Source organism: Sarcophilus harrisii, chromosome 1 (genome assembly GCF_902635505.1).
Source record: "Sarcophilus harrisii chromosome 1, mSarHar1.11, whole genome shotgun sequence".
NCBI lineage: Eukaryota > Metazoa > Chordata > Mammalia > Dasyuromorphia > Dasyuridae > Sarcophilus > Sarcophilus harrisii.
Genome location: NC_045426.1, coordinates 559,955,237 through 559,973,343, shown reverse-complemented (window position 1 = coordinate 559,973,343; position 18,107 = coordinate 559,955,237). Strand labels below are relative to the sequence as shown.

Here is an 18,107-nt window from a genome sequence, read left to right as displayed (position 1 = left end):
ATTGCCAACAAACAGTAGGTTGTTGTAATTCAGTCTCATTAGCTGAATGTCCTGAGTTCATGCCTATAAGGTCTTTAAGCAGCTAGATGGCCGGATGGATAGAATCCTGACTGTGGAGTCAAAAAAGATTTGATTTTAATTCTGCCTTAGAGATCTACGAACTGTATAGCCAAATGAGGTAATTTGGCCTCTCTCTACTTCAGTTTTCTTATCTATAGAAAAATAACTATATGGCCTCTAAGATTTCTTCCAGCTCTAAATCTAGAATCTACAAGAATATGATTAAGATCGGTAATGAGCAGAAAATATGCTGGATTTGGAGTCAGAGGACAGGGTTCAAGTTCTGCCAGTTGCCTGACTATTTGGCCTTAAGCATGTTACTTAACTTCTCTGTACCTGTTGCTTTATATGTAAAATAGGGATATTAAGCCTTAGATTACCTACCTCATCCTTTACAAAACTCCTACTGATACCAATGTATCTGGTGTTCATTTTTTTTTTCCTAAACTCTAATCCTTCATTGTCAGCAATCTACCGGATATCAAGAAGGTAGCAGATCAGTACCTCAAGCTCAGAATTACAATTAGAATTCATTATCTTCTCCCCTCCAAATGTCCCTATTTTTATTGAGGACATTACCATCCTATGTCATCTATAATTGCAATTCTTGACTCTACCCATTTTCTCATCTCTTATAAAGCAACTAAGGTAGAGTAGCAGGCCTGAAGTGAGGGAGACTCCCCTTCCTGAATTCCTGAATTCCGACCTCAGGAGCTCACCAGCTATGTGACTCTACCTAAGTCATTAACCCTGTTTGCCTTACTTTCCATCTCTATCAAATGAACTGGAGAAGGAAATGATAAACTTTTCCAGTATTCTTGCCAAGAAAACTCCAAATAAGTCGCAAAGGATTGGTCATGACTGAAGAACATCCCCTATATTCAGTCAGTTGTTAAGCTTTATTCATCCTCTCTCTCAAATTCATGCCCTTGTTTCCATTCATGCAACCACTATAGTAGTCAGTCAATCAATAAACATTTATTTTATAATCAGTCAACACCTCTAGATACAAGTTACTATGTTAAATGATGGGAATACAACTACAAAAAAGAAAAACAGTCAAGAAGCTTCCAATCTAATAGGGGAACACAACACCCATAAGAAAGCTAAAAAGGAGAAAGGTAAATACCTAGAAGAAGGGTATGATGAACAAGACCAATGGAGTATCAATTTTAAGGTGGGAAATGAACAGATAACTGACCTGGGTCTCCTTCCTAAATAGAGGCTTTGAGAGGCTCTCTTCTCTCGGCACTCTAATCATGAGGCAGAAGATACTGAGGATACTGATGAGTGTGAGCAATCTTGAAGGAAGATGGAATTCTTGATGATGAGATTCCTGGTCCCATCACCCAAGTTGACAAGTGGCCAGATTCTAGTCCTCTGCTTCCAAATATAGCACTCTCATTATCTGGTCAATAATGTAGCAAAAGATGGTTTAGAAAACATTCAGACTGACTTCAAGAAGACCAATTTTAAGGCTATTATATTAGCGTAGGTTAGAAGAGGTATGACACTGATTAAGTTTTATCAAATCAGAAGTGCCCTTGAATTTTCATCCTGCACTCAATTATTTTACAGAAGTTGTTAAGTGCATCTTTAACATCATTATAGGGTAAAATGAATTGATTGTCTTTATTCAATGGCAGCCTCAATGGGTTGCCATTTGACTGCTCTTGGATTAAAAGCACTAAGTGTGAAAACCAGAGCAGGTTAGGGTGGTGAGGGAAACAACAAGCTCTTCTGTAAAGTTCTGCATCATATTTAGCTATGAGTTCCAAATGACAACTTTTATAATTTGTCACACAAGGACCTAATCACTATCTTAGGCTCTTTAAAGCTTTTAGAGGGACACACTTTGCATTCATTCTATAAATTAGTTTACAAAGTGGTATAAATGGCAGTAAATGGATGAGAAAAAAAAGTCCACTTGACTATATTCTTTGTAAATAGCAAGGCTGTTACATAAGCAAATAATAGGAAGATCAATTAAGTCAATGCTCTTGCTTCATAGAAATAAGATTTCCCTCCAGACCTAAACTTATTTTCCATAATACTTTGACAAGGTATTTTATATTACCATAAATATTTTGAATAAAGTATAACAGTGCACAGCCAATCATTGGCATTTTTTATTTAGGAAATTTTTTCAATTATCAGAAAATATATCATTTTATGGGACATTTTGGGTTAAAATGATATATTTTCCTTCTTTCCCTCCCTCCCTCCCTCCCTTCCTTCCTTCAATCCTTCCTTCCTTGCTTCCTTTCTTACTTTCTTCCTTCCTCCTTCCTTTCCTCCCTTCCTTCTTTCCCCCTCCCTCACTTTTCTTTTTTAAAGTTTTATTTATTTTGATTTTAACTTGTGAGATAAAATAAGCATTTTCATATCATTATAATAAAAAACCCTGCAAATATATTATATACAACTTGCTATTCATTTTTAATAAATAATAAAGTTATAATGTAAATTTCTTTCCCCCTTTCCTCCTCTACCTTCCCCCAAGATAGCTACCATTAGATATATGTATATATCATTCTATACATATTTCTATTTATCAGTTCTTTCTCTATGCATTTAATATCTTTCTTCATAGGTCCTTTGTAGTTAATTTGGATATTAATAACAGTCAAAATGACTTATTTGCTCAAAGTTGCTTTTGAAACAATTTTTTTTCTTACTATACACAGATTTTTCTCAGTTTTGCTCATTTCACTCTTCATTATTTCCTGCAAATCTATTTGTGTTTTTCTAGGATCATCAAGCTCACCATTTTTAATAACATAGCAGTATTCTATTACAATCATATACCACAACTTATCTCTAGCCATTCCCCAATTAACAGGTATTTCTGAAGTTTTCAGATCTTTCCCCCTATAAAGAGAGCTACTGTAAATATTTTAGAACATGTAAGTTCTTTTTGTTTTTCCCTAATCATCTTTGGAAATAGACCTACTAATGCTATTTCTGGTTCAAAGGGTATAGGCAGTTCAGTAAGTCTTTGGCCATAATTCCAGATTGCTTTCCAAAATGCTTGGATCAGTTCACAATTCTACAACAAAGAATTAGTGTCCCATGTTTTCCACATATCCTTTAACATTTTTGTTTTCCCCTTCAACCATGTTAGACAATCTGACAGGTGCAAAATTATATTTGCAAAATTATTAATTTGTATTACTTAAAACATTTTTTCCAAATAACTATAACTTACTTTGATTTCTTCATCAGTAAGTAGCAGATACACTATTTTGTCTCAGGTCAGAAGATCATAGGCTCATAGATATGGTAGGAGGGGACTTTTGATGCTATGTAGCCATAGGATTCAATCTCTTCATTTTACAGATGAAGAAACTGAGTCCCTCAAGAGTTCTTTGTGCTGGGATGTAACCCAGGCCAATTCCCCTGAGATTGATTTCAAACTGTCCATAGAATTGGGAAGTTAGGACCATACTACCTACTATTTTTGGTCAGCTGAAGGCATGTGCCAAAATTAATTCATCCTGAACAAATTCAGAGCATTTAGGGAATGAGAGGATGAACCCTAGAAATCACATTAGGGTTTCTGGGAAAAGTCTTAAACTAGGAAACTGCTCAGCATTTCAATTGCCAGGAAATGAGTGGGTGTCGGATTGTGTCTTCCACAATAGTATATTAGTCATGAAGAACACTCAGTCATAGGACTAAGGCACTCAAATACTCCCCTAAAAGTTGGAATGATTTTTCTTTCATAATTCCCCTGCCCCTACTGGAGAAAGGCATGCTGGGGGAGGAGATATCTTTGTGCTTGTTCTACAGTCTGTTTTGAACAATTGAATTCTCTGTACCACAGATCATGTTTCCTATTTAATATCCTAGTTTCCTCCTAAACTTAGCTGGTAGTTCATCTGTTTGGAATCTCTGCTGATCTTCCTGTTGAGAAATTGTCTCTCCTTATAATAGTATAAGAACCCCAACGTACTTTGTTAGCTTGCTCTCCTGTGATGCTCTTCCTGGAAGCAGAGGATTCTAGTCAATGCTTCCTTTCCTGCAATGTGTCTCACACACACGATCCCCTTTTACTTTTGATCATACCTTATAGGGGATATCTTCCAGCTGTCTAAATTGTCACCATTTTACAGATGAGGAGCAGGTCATCTCCAGTTATCCTGCCTGACCTATTTCTTGCCACTGGACTTTGATGACCCTGGAGGAGAGAGTAAGACTGATGACTTTGCAATTAATTCTTTTGTCTCATACATTTTCATTTATGATTTCTTGAAACAGACCTCTGGAAAACCAGACTATGATAAAATTCATTGGAATTCAAAAGGAGCTACCTGACCTTGCCATAAACTCAAAGCACTCTGGCTCACAATGATTGGCTAATAATAGGTCCCAGCCCAAGCCCCACTTAGTCATTGTTTGGGATTTGATGGCTCACAGGGAGTGTAAACACAATTGTTTCTGTTTTGGCTAGAAACCTTGAAGGTCTTTTTCTTCCAAACTGATTTTTTTTTTGTAAGCAGACTATGCCATCTTCTGCCTCAGTTCTTGTCTCGTCTTCATCATTTAATGGGCATTTCCTCAAAACTGAGACCTGGGAAAGATTTTAGCTTGAAAAGACCAGACATCTTCACCCATGTATTACCACTGGACTCAGATAACACTGGAGGAGAAAATGAGGTGAATGACTTTGTGCAATCCTGCCCCATTTAATTTCAATTCACCTGCAAGTCAAGAAGATGTCACTTTTTTGATGTCATTGGTCCTCTTCAAAAATGAAGGACATCAAGACCATCTTTAATAATGAAGCAACAGAGTTCAACTCTGGCCTCAGACACTTCTTAGCTGTGTGACCCTGAGCAAGTAATTTAACCCCGATTGCCTCAGTAAAATAATAATAATAAAGCAACAGATAAGGAAACTGAGGCAAAAAGAGTTAAGTGATCATACAGCCAATTAGGTGTCTGAGGCCAGATTTGAACTCAGAAAGATAAGTCTAACTCCAGGTCCAGCACTCCATCTATTGTACCACCTTGCTTGCCTATATGTGTGTACTATCTTTAATTTGTTAAATATTTATTAAATATATATTATATATGGAGCACAGATAAAAAAGAAATAATCTCTGCCCTTGAAGACATTACATCGTATTTGAAAGATGCAACATGGACAATCTTAAATAGATATAGGTTATATCCAAAGAAACACAGATTTTTATGGAGATGGATACTGATCAAAGAAAACTCAGTCCTTAGAGCATACACAGTGTGTGTTGCCTGGTATCAACCTATGTGGAGCCTGCTTCAAGATTTTCATGATGGAGGAATAACACTTTATCCCTGCTCTCAAACCACTTCTTGTCAGCTTACTTCATGGTGATTAAAAGTATTTTAATTAGTTACTGACTTCTTAGAATTAACTATGTATGCAAAAATCACGAATGAAATATCTCTCCCTGGATTCTTTTGAATGAGGAAGAAGTGCTGTGGACTCTTGGTAGAGAAAGAGGTAGATAAACACAAATACAACAGCAACATACACTAGTTTGGCTAATTTCTCTCAATACTGAAACCACGATGCCAAAAAACTTTGGATGGAAAATGTCATCTGCATCCAGCGAGATAACCATGTAGACTGAATGAAGATCGAAACATACTATTTTCACCTTTTGCGAGGTTTGGTTTTGTGTTTTTTTTTTCTTTCTCATCTTTTTTTTTTCTTTTTTTGTTCTAATTTTTCTTTCCCAATATGACTCATATGCTCATATGGAAATGTTAAAAGTGAATATATATATACGTATATATGAATATATGTATGTATGTATATATATATATATATATATATATATACACATATATATAAATGCTGAAGCCTCCATGTGGCCATGAATCCACGATTTTCATGATTTCTCTGTTATGTCTATTCTTTCTTCATCTTGGATGAATGAAAATCAAAGACAGAAAACACCAGACTAAATCTTATGATATGTGAAAACCCAGGAAAGGACCAACAATTTGAGTCCATTATGGACTTCTACAGCAGTAGCCATCAAGCCTAATAAGGAACCACCTCTGAAGAGTCACCTGCTTAATAATCCAGCAATGGAGAGACCCATCCACTGAGGCAATATCTCCTATAAGTGAGGGCACAACTCATCCATTAGTTATACTATACCCAGAGTTAAACATGAAGGGCAATGCTTTGTAACTACTATGTTACGTTTAATCTCCTCTCTTAGTGATTGAGTAAGAATATAGAAAAAACAATGCATCTGCTTTGGGGAGATTTTTGGGGCACTTCTATCCTTGCTTTACATTCTCGGTTATTAGCCCGCCATACAAGCTAATTCATATTAATTGATTTATATGAAGTAGATATGAACTGCCTAAACTGACATAAGGGAAATATTAACTGGCTATTGATGTTGAGAACAGGTTAACTGGGTATCTGAGATGCTAGATAGGGACTCATGAGTGTTAATACTAGGAAATCGCCAGCACCATGTAATTATCACAAGAATGCTGAAAGGAAAAGTAGTAACCACTTTCTGGAGATCTGACCTGCTGTGTGAGTGTGGGTTAGGAGAGTTTAAAGTCTATATATACTAAATAAAGTAATTTCAAATGAGAGAAGGTAAACAACTATGAAGGTCAGGAAAGGCCTTATGTAGGAGTTTTTATAATATACATGCCCTGTGTATAGAATTGGGTTTCTTTAACTAGCTAGATTGATTGACATAGCTATACACACATATGTAGATATATTAATTAAAATAGAAATGTATTTTTAAAATGCATATATCAAAATTCATACACATACACATCTGTGATTGCATCTATATATGAAGCTCTCAGTTAGGAACTTTTGCTACTATTGCTGATCAGTACCTTTTCCATAACATATCATCTTAGAGAGTTACACGAATCTCCAAGAGGTTAAATGACTTGTTTTAAGTTCACACAGACAGTATATAGTGTTTTGATTCCAAGGCTACCTCTCTCCACTACACCATGCTGAACTACATGATGCAGAAACTATGCCTTATATTTCTTTGTCTCTCCTACATTACCTAAAGCAATGACAATCATATCATAGGGATTCAGGAAATGTTTATCTGATTTTATGTTTTTACACAAAAGATGGTAAATAAATACATTCATGGTGGGGGCTTTTTCTTTTAAGTTTCTAGTATTAATCTCACCTTTATGTGGGTATTCCTATCCAACTTATAAAACAGATGACTTTTGACAAAAGTATAGAATGGATTATTAGACATAGAATTTATTAGTAATTAAAAAAGAAAGAGGTGCTCATCAAGAGGTACCAAAAAAAGTTTTGGAAAACTAATCATTTCCTTTTTTTATGGTGTTACAGGATTTAAATAATGTTTTCATTTTATTTAGGCTTAGAATTTGTGTAACCTTAGATCAAGGCCAGGGATGGGGAACATTTTTTTTGCCAAGGACCATTTGAGTATTTATATTATCATTTACAAGCCATACAAAATTATCAACTTACAGAACTCAAGGCTGGAGGCTCAACTCATCATCTCCTGCGGTTGTCTTAGCAAATGCTTTCACAGGCCTTATATTACTGGGCCCAGACATTCCCCACCCCTGATATAGGCAAATGATAGTCTTATTTTACTTGTTTGTTTACTCATTTATTTATTCATTTATCTCTGGCTAATTCTAAGATGTAGTAGAACACTTATCATAATTCTTCCATAAAGGATCTGCTGATGACACTTTCAGAATGAATTAGGGGGCAGATTAGGTCTGGCTGCAAGGCAGAAGAGACCCTAAACAAGATGATTGCTATCATCTTGTCAGTTGTTAAAGTTCAGGAAAGGATAGTATAGAGTAAGGTTTGCCTGTGCTTGGGAGTTGACAGTTCTTGGGTGAGGGAGCCAGAATTTGAGAACTAGAAGAAAGCTTCTAATTGGATGTGGAGCATTAATTTGATTAAAGGAGAAGGTAATTAGCATTTATTTAGTGCCTACTATATGCCAGGCATTGTGCTAAGTGCTTTACAGATATTCTCTCATTTAATTGATGTTACAGAAATAGAGAAGTGCAAATGTGGAAAGAATCTCAGGGCCACTCAAGTCTGAACCATCCTTGAAGTCTCCTCTGCAGTTTAATTGGTAAGTAGTCATTCATCCTTTGTTTAGAAATATTTACTGAGGAAGAACCTCCCTCAGTATCTTCAAGACAGTCTGCTCTACTTCTGTGTAATTCTAATTAATTGCTATTAAGTTTTTCCTTAAATCAAGCCTCATTGTTCCTGGTTTTTCCCACTGAGCTGAGGCACAACAATATTTCATATCAGTTATTATACCATTCTAAGACTCCTCCAGGTCAAAACAAACCCAGTTTCTTCAATAGAACTTCTCCTGGTATGCCCTCCAAGCTCTTCATCTTCCTGGCATTCATCCTATATGCTCTCCAGCTTAGGAATGCTTTTCTTTCCTCCCTCCCTCCCTCCCCCCACCTCTCTTTTTCTTTTTCTTTCTTTCTTTCTTTTTTTCTCTCTCTCTTTCTCTTTTTCTTTCTTTCTCTTCCTTCCTTCCTTCCTTCCTTCCTTCCTTCCTTCCTTCCTTCCTTCCTTCCTTCCTTCCTTCCTTCCTTCCTTCCTTCCTTCTTTCCTTTCTCTCTTCCCTCTCTTTATTTGGGAGTAAGTGCCTTGCCCAGAGTCACACAACTAGTATATTTTTGAAGCTGGATTTAAACTCAGATCTTCCTGACTCCGAAGCAGGTCTCACCTAGCTGCCCCATGAATGTTTTTCTTTAATGACGTCAACCACAATGTTCCAGATATGATATGATCAAGCCAGAACATTGTAACACTATCATTTCCCTAATCCCTGATTCCTGGAAACTATGCTTCTCTCAAAGCAATATAAGATCACTTCAGCCTTTTTTTTTTTTTTTAAACCAGTCATGTTACAATGTTGACTCTTATTGAACTTGTAGTCCACAAAAACCTTCAGATATTTTTCAGATGAATATCTTTCCCAATATTAATAGATATAAGAGCTAACATGTATCAAGAGCCTACTATGTGCTAGACACTTTAAAAATCTTGCCTCACACTCTGAGTAATAGGTGCAGTTATTATCCCCAATTTAAAGATGAGGAAACTGAGGCAAAGAGCACTTGAGTGACTTGCCCAGAGTTTCACAGCTAAGTATCTGAGGCTGTTTGAATTCAGGTCTTCCTGATTCAAAGCATGACATTAGTTGCCCCAAATGCAAGTGATGATTATACCCATTTTATAGATGAGGAAACTGAGCATTGTAGAAATTAAGTCATTTGTCCTGGGTCATATACCTAGTTTGATATGTGAGGAAAGATATAAACTCATATTTTCTTGCCTCCAAGGCCATTACTCTCCACCACAACATGCTGTCTCCACATCTTACATCCCAAGCTACTGAAAGAACTGGCGCATGTAATTGCTATACCATGGTCTATGATCTTTAAGAAATCCTGGTAAATAGGAGAAGTACTGTGAGATTGGAGGCAAGCAAACATTGTGCTGATTTTCAAAAACAGGAAGAATGTGACTACTTCAAATTATAGGCTGGTGAGTTTGACCTTGGTCCCTGATAAAATTCTCTAAAATCATATTTTAAAATGATGGCATGAAGAAGGTATGCTTTGTGAACATTTAGAGAGGAAAAAGATTATCACTACAAACCAAAATAAGCTTTTAAAAAGCAAGTCACTTCAAAAAAAAAAAACAAAAAAACATGTTTTCTTTCTTGACCAAGTCCCCAGACTAATATAGCAAAAGGCATTCCGTGGATGCTGTGATCTGAATTTCAACAAGATAATTTTTTTTAAACCATATCCTTGTAAGTAAGAAAGACAGATGAGAACTGGATGATAGTATAGGGAGACTCTGAACTTATTCTCCTTCTACTCCTCCACTTACTAGTAGTTTTGGCCCCCAAAAGATGGCTAGGTATTTTTCTCTCTGTGTCTCTCTCTTGCCCCCACCTCCACACCCCTGGTCTCCTAAGGCCACCAATCAACCAATCATTGAACAAATATTTATGAAATATCCACAGCATATTATGTATCAACTACTAAGCTAAAAGGCTGGGGATTCAAAAAAATAAAATAAAATAATTCCTGACTTCAAAGAACTTATGTTTTATAGGGAAAAACCATTTTATATAAATAACTATATACAAAATGTATTATTGTTGTTCAGTCATATTGGACTCTTTGTCACCCCATTTGTGATTTTCTTAACAAAGATCATGGAATAGTTTGCAATTTCCTTCTCCAGCTCTTTTTACAAATAAGGAAATTGAGGCAAACAGAATTGAGTGACTTATCCACAGTAACACAGCTAGTAAGTGTCTGAGGCCATATTTAAATTTATCAATCCATAAACAAAACACAAGATAGATTATCACAGGGTGGGGCACTAACAGCTACAAGCAGCATGGGATCAAAAAAGGCTTTATTTAGAGAACAGCACTTGAGAAGATTTTTGACAGAAGTAAAATGGTGCTGAAAATTTCAAATAAGCCAAACATCAACATCTTCCTAATGTGCTCTCCCTCACTCATTGCTGATTTCCTAGACTTTAGATCTTTGCTCCTAATACCTTTTCCTACCTCCTGCTGAGCTCCTTGGATTTAATTGCTCTGGCATCCTGTTTACTTTCTCCAATCATGAATTTTACTCTGCCTTCTTTTCCCAAGAGAGTTCCCTGCCTTGAGCCCTGTTAATTGGCCCCCAGTTATGAGCATCCTTCAGCTCTATCCTTTCCATAGAGAGCACAGATTTGACAGTGTGCACATTTGTCAACTGTATTGATGACATAGAATTAAAAGGGATAACTAATATATTAAATGACAGAATCAAGATTGAAGTGTTGTAATAATAAATAGAAGCTAACTAAATTTTTATAACAATAAACCTTAAATCTTACACTTAGATTTTTGTTTTGTTTGGTTTGGTTTTTATAATAACTTTTTATTGACAGAACCCATGCCAGAGTAATTTTTTTACAACATTATCCCTTGCACTCACTTCTGTTCCGATTTTTCCCTCCCACCCTCCACCCCCTCCCCTAGATGGCAAGCAGTCCTATATATGTTGAATATGTCCTTACACTTAGATTTAAAAAAAATATATATATAGGTAATTACAGAATGGATAAAATGCAATTAAGCTACAGTTCTGTGAAAAATACTTTGAGCTTTGGAGCTATCTGTGTCACACAGATTCAATATGGATTAGCAGTGTAATATGTCAACCAAAGAAACTTCAGTACTTAGCACAGTTCCTAGCACATAGTAGGAGCTTAATTAATTTTTGCTGGTTTTAAATCTTGGACTGTATTATTAGTAGTATACTGTTCAAAGGTAGAAAGATAATAGCTTTGCTGTACTCTGTTCTGGTCAGTCCACATCTGGAATTTAGTGTCTCCATCTTGGCACCACATGTTAGAAAATGCTCTAATAATATGGAGCAATTGTAGAAGAATACAAGCGGATGTGAATTAATCAGTCTTCATAAGTACTTAGAATGTTCTAAGCGCCCAGTACTAGGTTTTCAGGGTATAGAAATAAAAATGAAACAAAATTTACACATAGAACACAAAATAAACACAAAGAAAAAGAAGACACTTTTACTGAGGAGAGGTCCTAGAAGTTAGAGGGATTCTAATAAGAAGTTACAAAATTCTTATAATGTATATGATACAGAAAAAAGATTCAAATTTATAAAAGTTAAATTACATAGCTTTATTGTACCAAACCAATTATAAAAACACATAGTTAGGTGACATGGTAGACAGAGCATCCAGCCTGCAGTCAGAAAAACCTAAGTTCAAATCCACTTTAGACACATATTAGCTATGTGACCTTGTAGAAGACATTTAACCCTGTTTACTTCAATTTCCTTATTGGTAAAAAGAGCTGGAGAAGAAATGGCAAACTGCTCTAGTATCTCTATCAAGAAAACTCATATGGATTCACAAAGAATTGGACATGACTGAAATGAGTGAACAATAAAAATTACTAGGGTTAGAGGCTCTTGAATTAAGGCCAAAAAATAATAAATCTTCAGTTCCTTAAAATGTCCAATGACTAAAGCAAAGGGCATGAGCTCAGGAATTGGAGAACTCAGGTACAAATCCCACCTTTGACTCTTCTTGTGTAAGTTATGACTCAGTTTCCTCCTCTGTAAAATAAAATCCAGTGAGATGGTTTCTGAGGTTCATTCCAGTTTTGGAGCTATGGTCCTACATTATCTGTGAAATTGCTGAAAGAATGACCTCTTATGATTGTTTCCATGTTTGTTTTAGCTTATCTTCCAAAGCCTGCATGCTTTTTTTCTTTTCATTTATTCTTTCATTTATCATTTTCTTGTGATTGTTGGGATCAATCAGTAGGCTCTATTTTGCTTTTTTTTTTTTTTTTTTTTTTAATCAAATAGAATATTTGGCCAGAATTCAATGGACAATAATCATGGCTCTATTCCAGTATGTCTTGTAGTTGCTATTTTCTAAAACAGTTTTGGATGTACATTTAATAATACAACATTTATAATATACTTGGAAGGTAAACTGTTGGTGTGTAGTCTTCACATTATTATTCCCATTCCTTTTATCCATAGCATTGGTAAGAATGCTTCTAGCCATTATGGATTCTGTTATTTTACTGATTGTCATCTGTATCTATTGTCAAGCAGCTTTTTCTTTATTACCATCTAGTCATGATTTTTAGTGGCAATCATTGGACCTTGAATTGCTACAACAAACCTTTCACACTGACTAAACAGCAGGCCTTACATTAGACATCAATCACATAGTTTTATTTATATAATCTCCACTAAACTTCTGAGGGTTTAATGATAGACCTCTTTGTATTTCCGCATCTGAATTTTCTTGCCTAGCTTCTGAATATCAGGACTATTATTTTCTCTTGTTGAGATTGCATTTTATTTTGTTTTGTTTTTGTTTGGAGCTATAATTTCATCAGATGGGGAACACCTGGTTTAAAAATTTCCTCCATTAATGTGCATCCCTCAACTTTTTTAAAACTTAGTTTTAGAAAGTTGCTTGTGGCCCTAAAAAATGACCTAAAAATGATCCCAGGGCCGCATAGTATGGATTAAGAGTAGAATTTGAATCCCAAGTCTTCTTAATTTGGAAACCAGCTTTCTAATCACTGTACCATACTGCCCCTCATAATGGTACTTATTATTTTATATCTTGTAATCTGACTTGCTCAAAATAACTTAATTTCAAGTTTATTATGCAAATTTTCGAAGTTAACTACTCTTTTTCCATCTTCTGATGTTGTCATGATCTTTGGAATTGCAGTCAATACAATTCATATAATTTACTCTCAGTAACATTCAGATGTTATGAACTGTATGGGATCTCTAGAGCTATTCTTAGTCATTTCAGTATACCGAAAGGAAAGACTGAATTTTATTATAGGATGCTGTATGTTCCACGGGTGAAACTTTGTATGATATCTCCCACATGAAAAATTTTCAAATTAAAATAGTTCAATTATTAATAATCATTTATTTAATTAATTTTATTCTATCACCTACAATTATTTTTTTAACAATCAAGTATTAATGATAATTCAAATATTCAAATAGTAATACTATTTAAAATATGTGACTGGATTCAAGCATCTGACATATTTGACTCTTTAGGAATTGAAGATAACATAGCTCAAACATTTAGATTCACAGACAAAAAGTATTCTGTCCCAACACATAAGCAATATAGCTCTGAATCTTGCCAAAATCCAGCACTTCCTGCTTTCAAACTATTTCTGAAACCAATTTTTGTGCTTTCATCTTAATCTATATCTCAGTTTCCCCTTTTTCACAGATTCAAATTTAGCTCAATCCCACTTCCTTTCAGTTCTTCCTACTTTTGATCCTATCTGGACCCAGGTAACTAGTTTATGCACTCACTGCAAAATGAGGGTGATTTTTTAGGCATCAGTAATATGTCATTTTCATGTATGACATTTGCATAGGCGACTCCAATTTATTGGATATGCTAAGCAAAGACTAAAGTACCATGAAAGCAGAATCCCCTTCTGTAAAGTGAAACCGAGGCAAATGGTAGGAAAGATGGCTAAATGCAATATCACATTGCACAATAAATCACATCCTTAAAGAAGGAAAACCTGCTTCCACAAGCAATCCCTCCGGCCTGTTTCCTACAGTGTCACCTCCTCTCCTCCCTCTCTATCTAGACTGACTGTACCAGCATCTTCACTGAAGTTATTTCAGTCCTTCTGTCTTAGAACCATGATGATACCCAGTAAAAAATTGAAGAGTTAATAGTCAGGTGCCCAGATGAGCTAGGGCTACCTAGAAGTTTGGGGCAGAAATCTAATGCATGCTACATTACCAGTGGGAGGCCAAGTGAAATAAGTATGGAATTCTGAGGGAGCAGGTAGGAACATAATTTCCAGACATAAATTGGGCTAAAAAAAAAAGGCAACATACTGAGAAAAACAGACAAAGCTAGACAAGTCAATTGAGGACATTGGAACAGGGGAGCCATGATTCAAAAACTGTTAAGAAGACTGAAATAGATGATACAGTCCCTGAGAAGATGAATTGTTGCCTGATGAGTTATAACTGATGATCTTTTTTTGGAGTGATAAGGTGTATTTGCATGAAGCCCCAGAAAATTGCCGAATTTCCTTAAATGCCATCCATGATTACTGAAAAGAGTTTGATCTAACTATGCTCATGAAATACCAAGTAGATGAAGAATGTCAAGAGTCTAGACTGTGATATGTTATTAAAAGAAGATGACAAAGGATTCATTGAAAGGACAGCCAGGTGTAAGATTCAAGCCTGAGGCTGACCTTTTGGACTAAAGAGCAGACAACTTGTGCCTTCTCAGAAAGCAGATAACTGGGTATTACTGTAGGTATACCAAATTGTCTGCTAGTAAAATAATCCTAACTGATCTAATTGAAGATCTAATGGATATAAGATATTTAGTCTGAAAAATGACTAGTGGGATGATCAGTTGGTTATAGAAATCCAGGTTTTTGCAGAAGGGCATTTGTCTACAAGTTTTGGTGTCTGGCAACATAAATGATAGTGAAGTTTAACCAGCTAACAACAATGCCCAACAGATTTAGTGTTATTTGAATTAATGGGCAGTTGTCCTCTAATATGGACAATTTAATATGAACAATGATGGGGGAACTTTACTGTTTTAAGATGGTAATTCTTTACCTCAAGAATGGCTTTAGGAGCAGTGATACTAATATAGTGGAGAAAATCCAGGAAATGTCCTGAACTTTTCCCAGTTTTCTTCAAAACAACTTTAAACCAAGCCTCTAAATGAATTCTGGAGAACCCATAGAAAGTATGAAACAAGTTTCTAACCCAAGATAACTTAGAAAGACTACAGGAAAGGTCCATGTCATTTGGGTAATAGAAGAGCATAGCTAGAAAATGAGCAAAAAAAAAAAACCAAAAAAAAAAAAAAAAATCCCTAACTGTAATGGGCTGAGGCTTGAATTGATGCACTGAGGTCCCAAGCATGTGAGGCTAAATAGTAATTGGACTACACTCTATTAATATACATGATTGGATAAAGAATGGTCCCTGCCCACTCTCTGTGCAAGTCCTAATGTGTTGTATAGGAAATGACGACTTTGGTGGGTGGAGACAGAGAGACAGGAAGAGAAGCTGAGAGAGATTGACCTTGGTTCCATACTCCTAGCTGCTGCTCGTGTGGCTGCTGGTCTAGCTAGCTTCTTGACTCAGCTACACACATTGCTATCGCCGATTCCCTTCCACCTCTGATGTTTCTTCACTGAGAATAAAGATTGACGATTTTCCCCTAACCTGAATTCCTGACTCCGGCTGATTTTTAAAATACCTGGTCTTCACACCTAACCATTGCAAGCTGCTATGGCAATAGGGAATATCAAAACACAAGCTCAGAAGAGGACAACAATGTTAAAATGCCTTCATGTGAGGCCTCAAATAGAAATGTAAATTGATCTCAAGACCAAAAATTCCTCTTGGAAGAAATCAAAAAGGATTTCAGAAATTGAATAAGAGGTAGAAGAAAAATTAAGGGAAAAAATGAGAGTGATATTAGAGAATCATGAAAAAAGAATCAACAGCTTAGTAAAGGAAACACAAAAAAGGGATCAAAGATGTACAAAAATTGTCTGAAGAAAACAACTCCTTAGAAAGTAAAATTGGCCAAATGGAAAAGGAAGTACAAAAGCTCACTGAAGTAAATAATTCCTTAAAAATTTAAATTGAGCAAGTGGAAGCTATATATTCTATGAGACCTCAAGAATCAATCACACAAAATCATAAGAATGAAAAAAAATAGAAGAAAATATAGAATACCTCACAGGAAAAAACAAATTGAAAAATAGATTCATGAAATATAATTAATGAATTATTGGACTATCTGAAAGCCATGAAAAGAACATGGACAGCATCTTTGCCCTGATATTTTAGAACCAGAGGGTAAAATAATAATTGAAAGAATCCACTAATCACCTCCTGAATGAGATTCCCAAAATTAAAATTCCAAAGAATGTTATAATCAAATTTAGAACTTTTATGTGAAGGAGAAAATATTGCAAATAGTAAATTATATCATGTGCTTGAAAGACCATTACAATAGATGGAAAGAAGAGGGATATGAACATTACTTTATCCTTACTCTCATTGCATTTGGTTCAAAGAGGGAATAGCATACAAACTTAGTTGGGCATAGAAATTTATCTTACCCAGTAAGAAAGTAGGAAGGGAAGAGGAGATAGAAAAAGGGTGGAGGCCAGTAAAAGGGAGGACTGATTGAGGGAGATGTCAAAGCAAAACACTGGTAAGGAGAAACAGAGTCAAAGGTTAGAGAGAGAAAAGTAAAAATGGGAAAACAGGATGAAGGAAAATGCACAATTAATAATCATAACTATGAATGTGAATGGAATGAACTCTCCCTTAAAACAAATGGATAGCAGACTGGATTAAAAACTATAAATCTACAATATATTGTTTACAAGTAACAATTTGAAGCAGAGTTACACACAGAGGAAAGGTAAAAGGCCAGAGCAAAATCTATTGTGTTTTGGCTGAAGTAAAATAAAATAAAGGGAACAAAGCAAAAGAAAAAATAGATCTAATTAAAAGAGACTAGGAAGGAAGAATGACTTTGGCTGATAGCAGGTCCTTTTCATAGACTGTACTGCTTTTTGCACTGCTCAGCTCATGGGAGAAATCTTTGGGGGGTCAATGTGAAAGGAATCATCCTTTTAAGAGAAAGACTCTTTGTGATATGGGATATGTGGGTTTCCACGATCATTTGTTCTGCAAATCCAAAAAATGCAACCAAAATTATGAGGATGTGTTGAAGTGAATAGGGGTGTTTAGCCCGCAAAGAAAAAAGTCAGGGAACTTGGTAGATAATTTTTTTTTTAATTTAATAGTCTTTTATATGTATGGTAACTTTACAGCATTAACAGTTGCCAAACTTCTTGCTCCAATTTTTCACCTTTTACCCTCCACCCCCTCCCCCAGATGGCAAGATGTTGGTAGATAATTTTTAACTGTTTCTTGAAGATCTGTCATGTGGAAGACAAGGGGGCAAATGGGTGGCTGTGTGGTACAGTGGATAGAGTGCTGGGTCTGGAATCAGGAAGATTTGAGTTCAAATGTCATCTCAAACACGTGTTAGCTGTATGACTGTGGGCAAGTCACATAATCCTCTTTACTTGAGCTTTTTCATCTGTAAAAGGAAATGGAGAAGGAAATGTAAACCACTCCAGCCTTTTGGCCAAAAAACCCCACAAATGGGGTTAGACGTGGCCTTGACTGAAATGGCTGAACAATTTATAGAAGAAGAATTAAATTTATTTTGCTTCAGAAGGCATAAGTAAGTGTGATGAAGCAATTTTAGAGTTGATGTCAAAAAAGGCTTCCTAACAATCAGAACTGTCTAGAAGTGGAATGAGTTGACTGGGGACATGATAGTTTTCCCCTCCATTGAGAGAAAGGAAAGGTATTGACAAACATTTATTA

At 35.6% G+C, this 18,107-nt stretch overlaps 1 long non-coding RNA gene across 7 annotated transcripts in view; it reads left to right on the top strand.

Moving 5' to 3' along the window:
• LOC111719105 overlaps positions 1 to 18,107 on the top strand; it is a 126,510-nt gene that overhangs the window by 68,657 nt on the left and 39,746 nt on the right. For 6 of the 7 annotated variants that reach the window (XR_004231034.1, XR_004231035.1, XR_004231036.1 and 3 more), the window contains exon 4: positions 8,103 to 8,185. This is a non-coding gene — a long non-coding RNA (uncharacterized LOC111719105). Of the gene's footprint in view, positions 1 to 8,102; positions 8,186 to 9,422; positions 9,628 to 18,107 lie in introns of all 7 variants that reach the window. The other variant, XR_004231032.1, reaches the window with a different exon arrangement.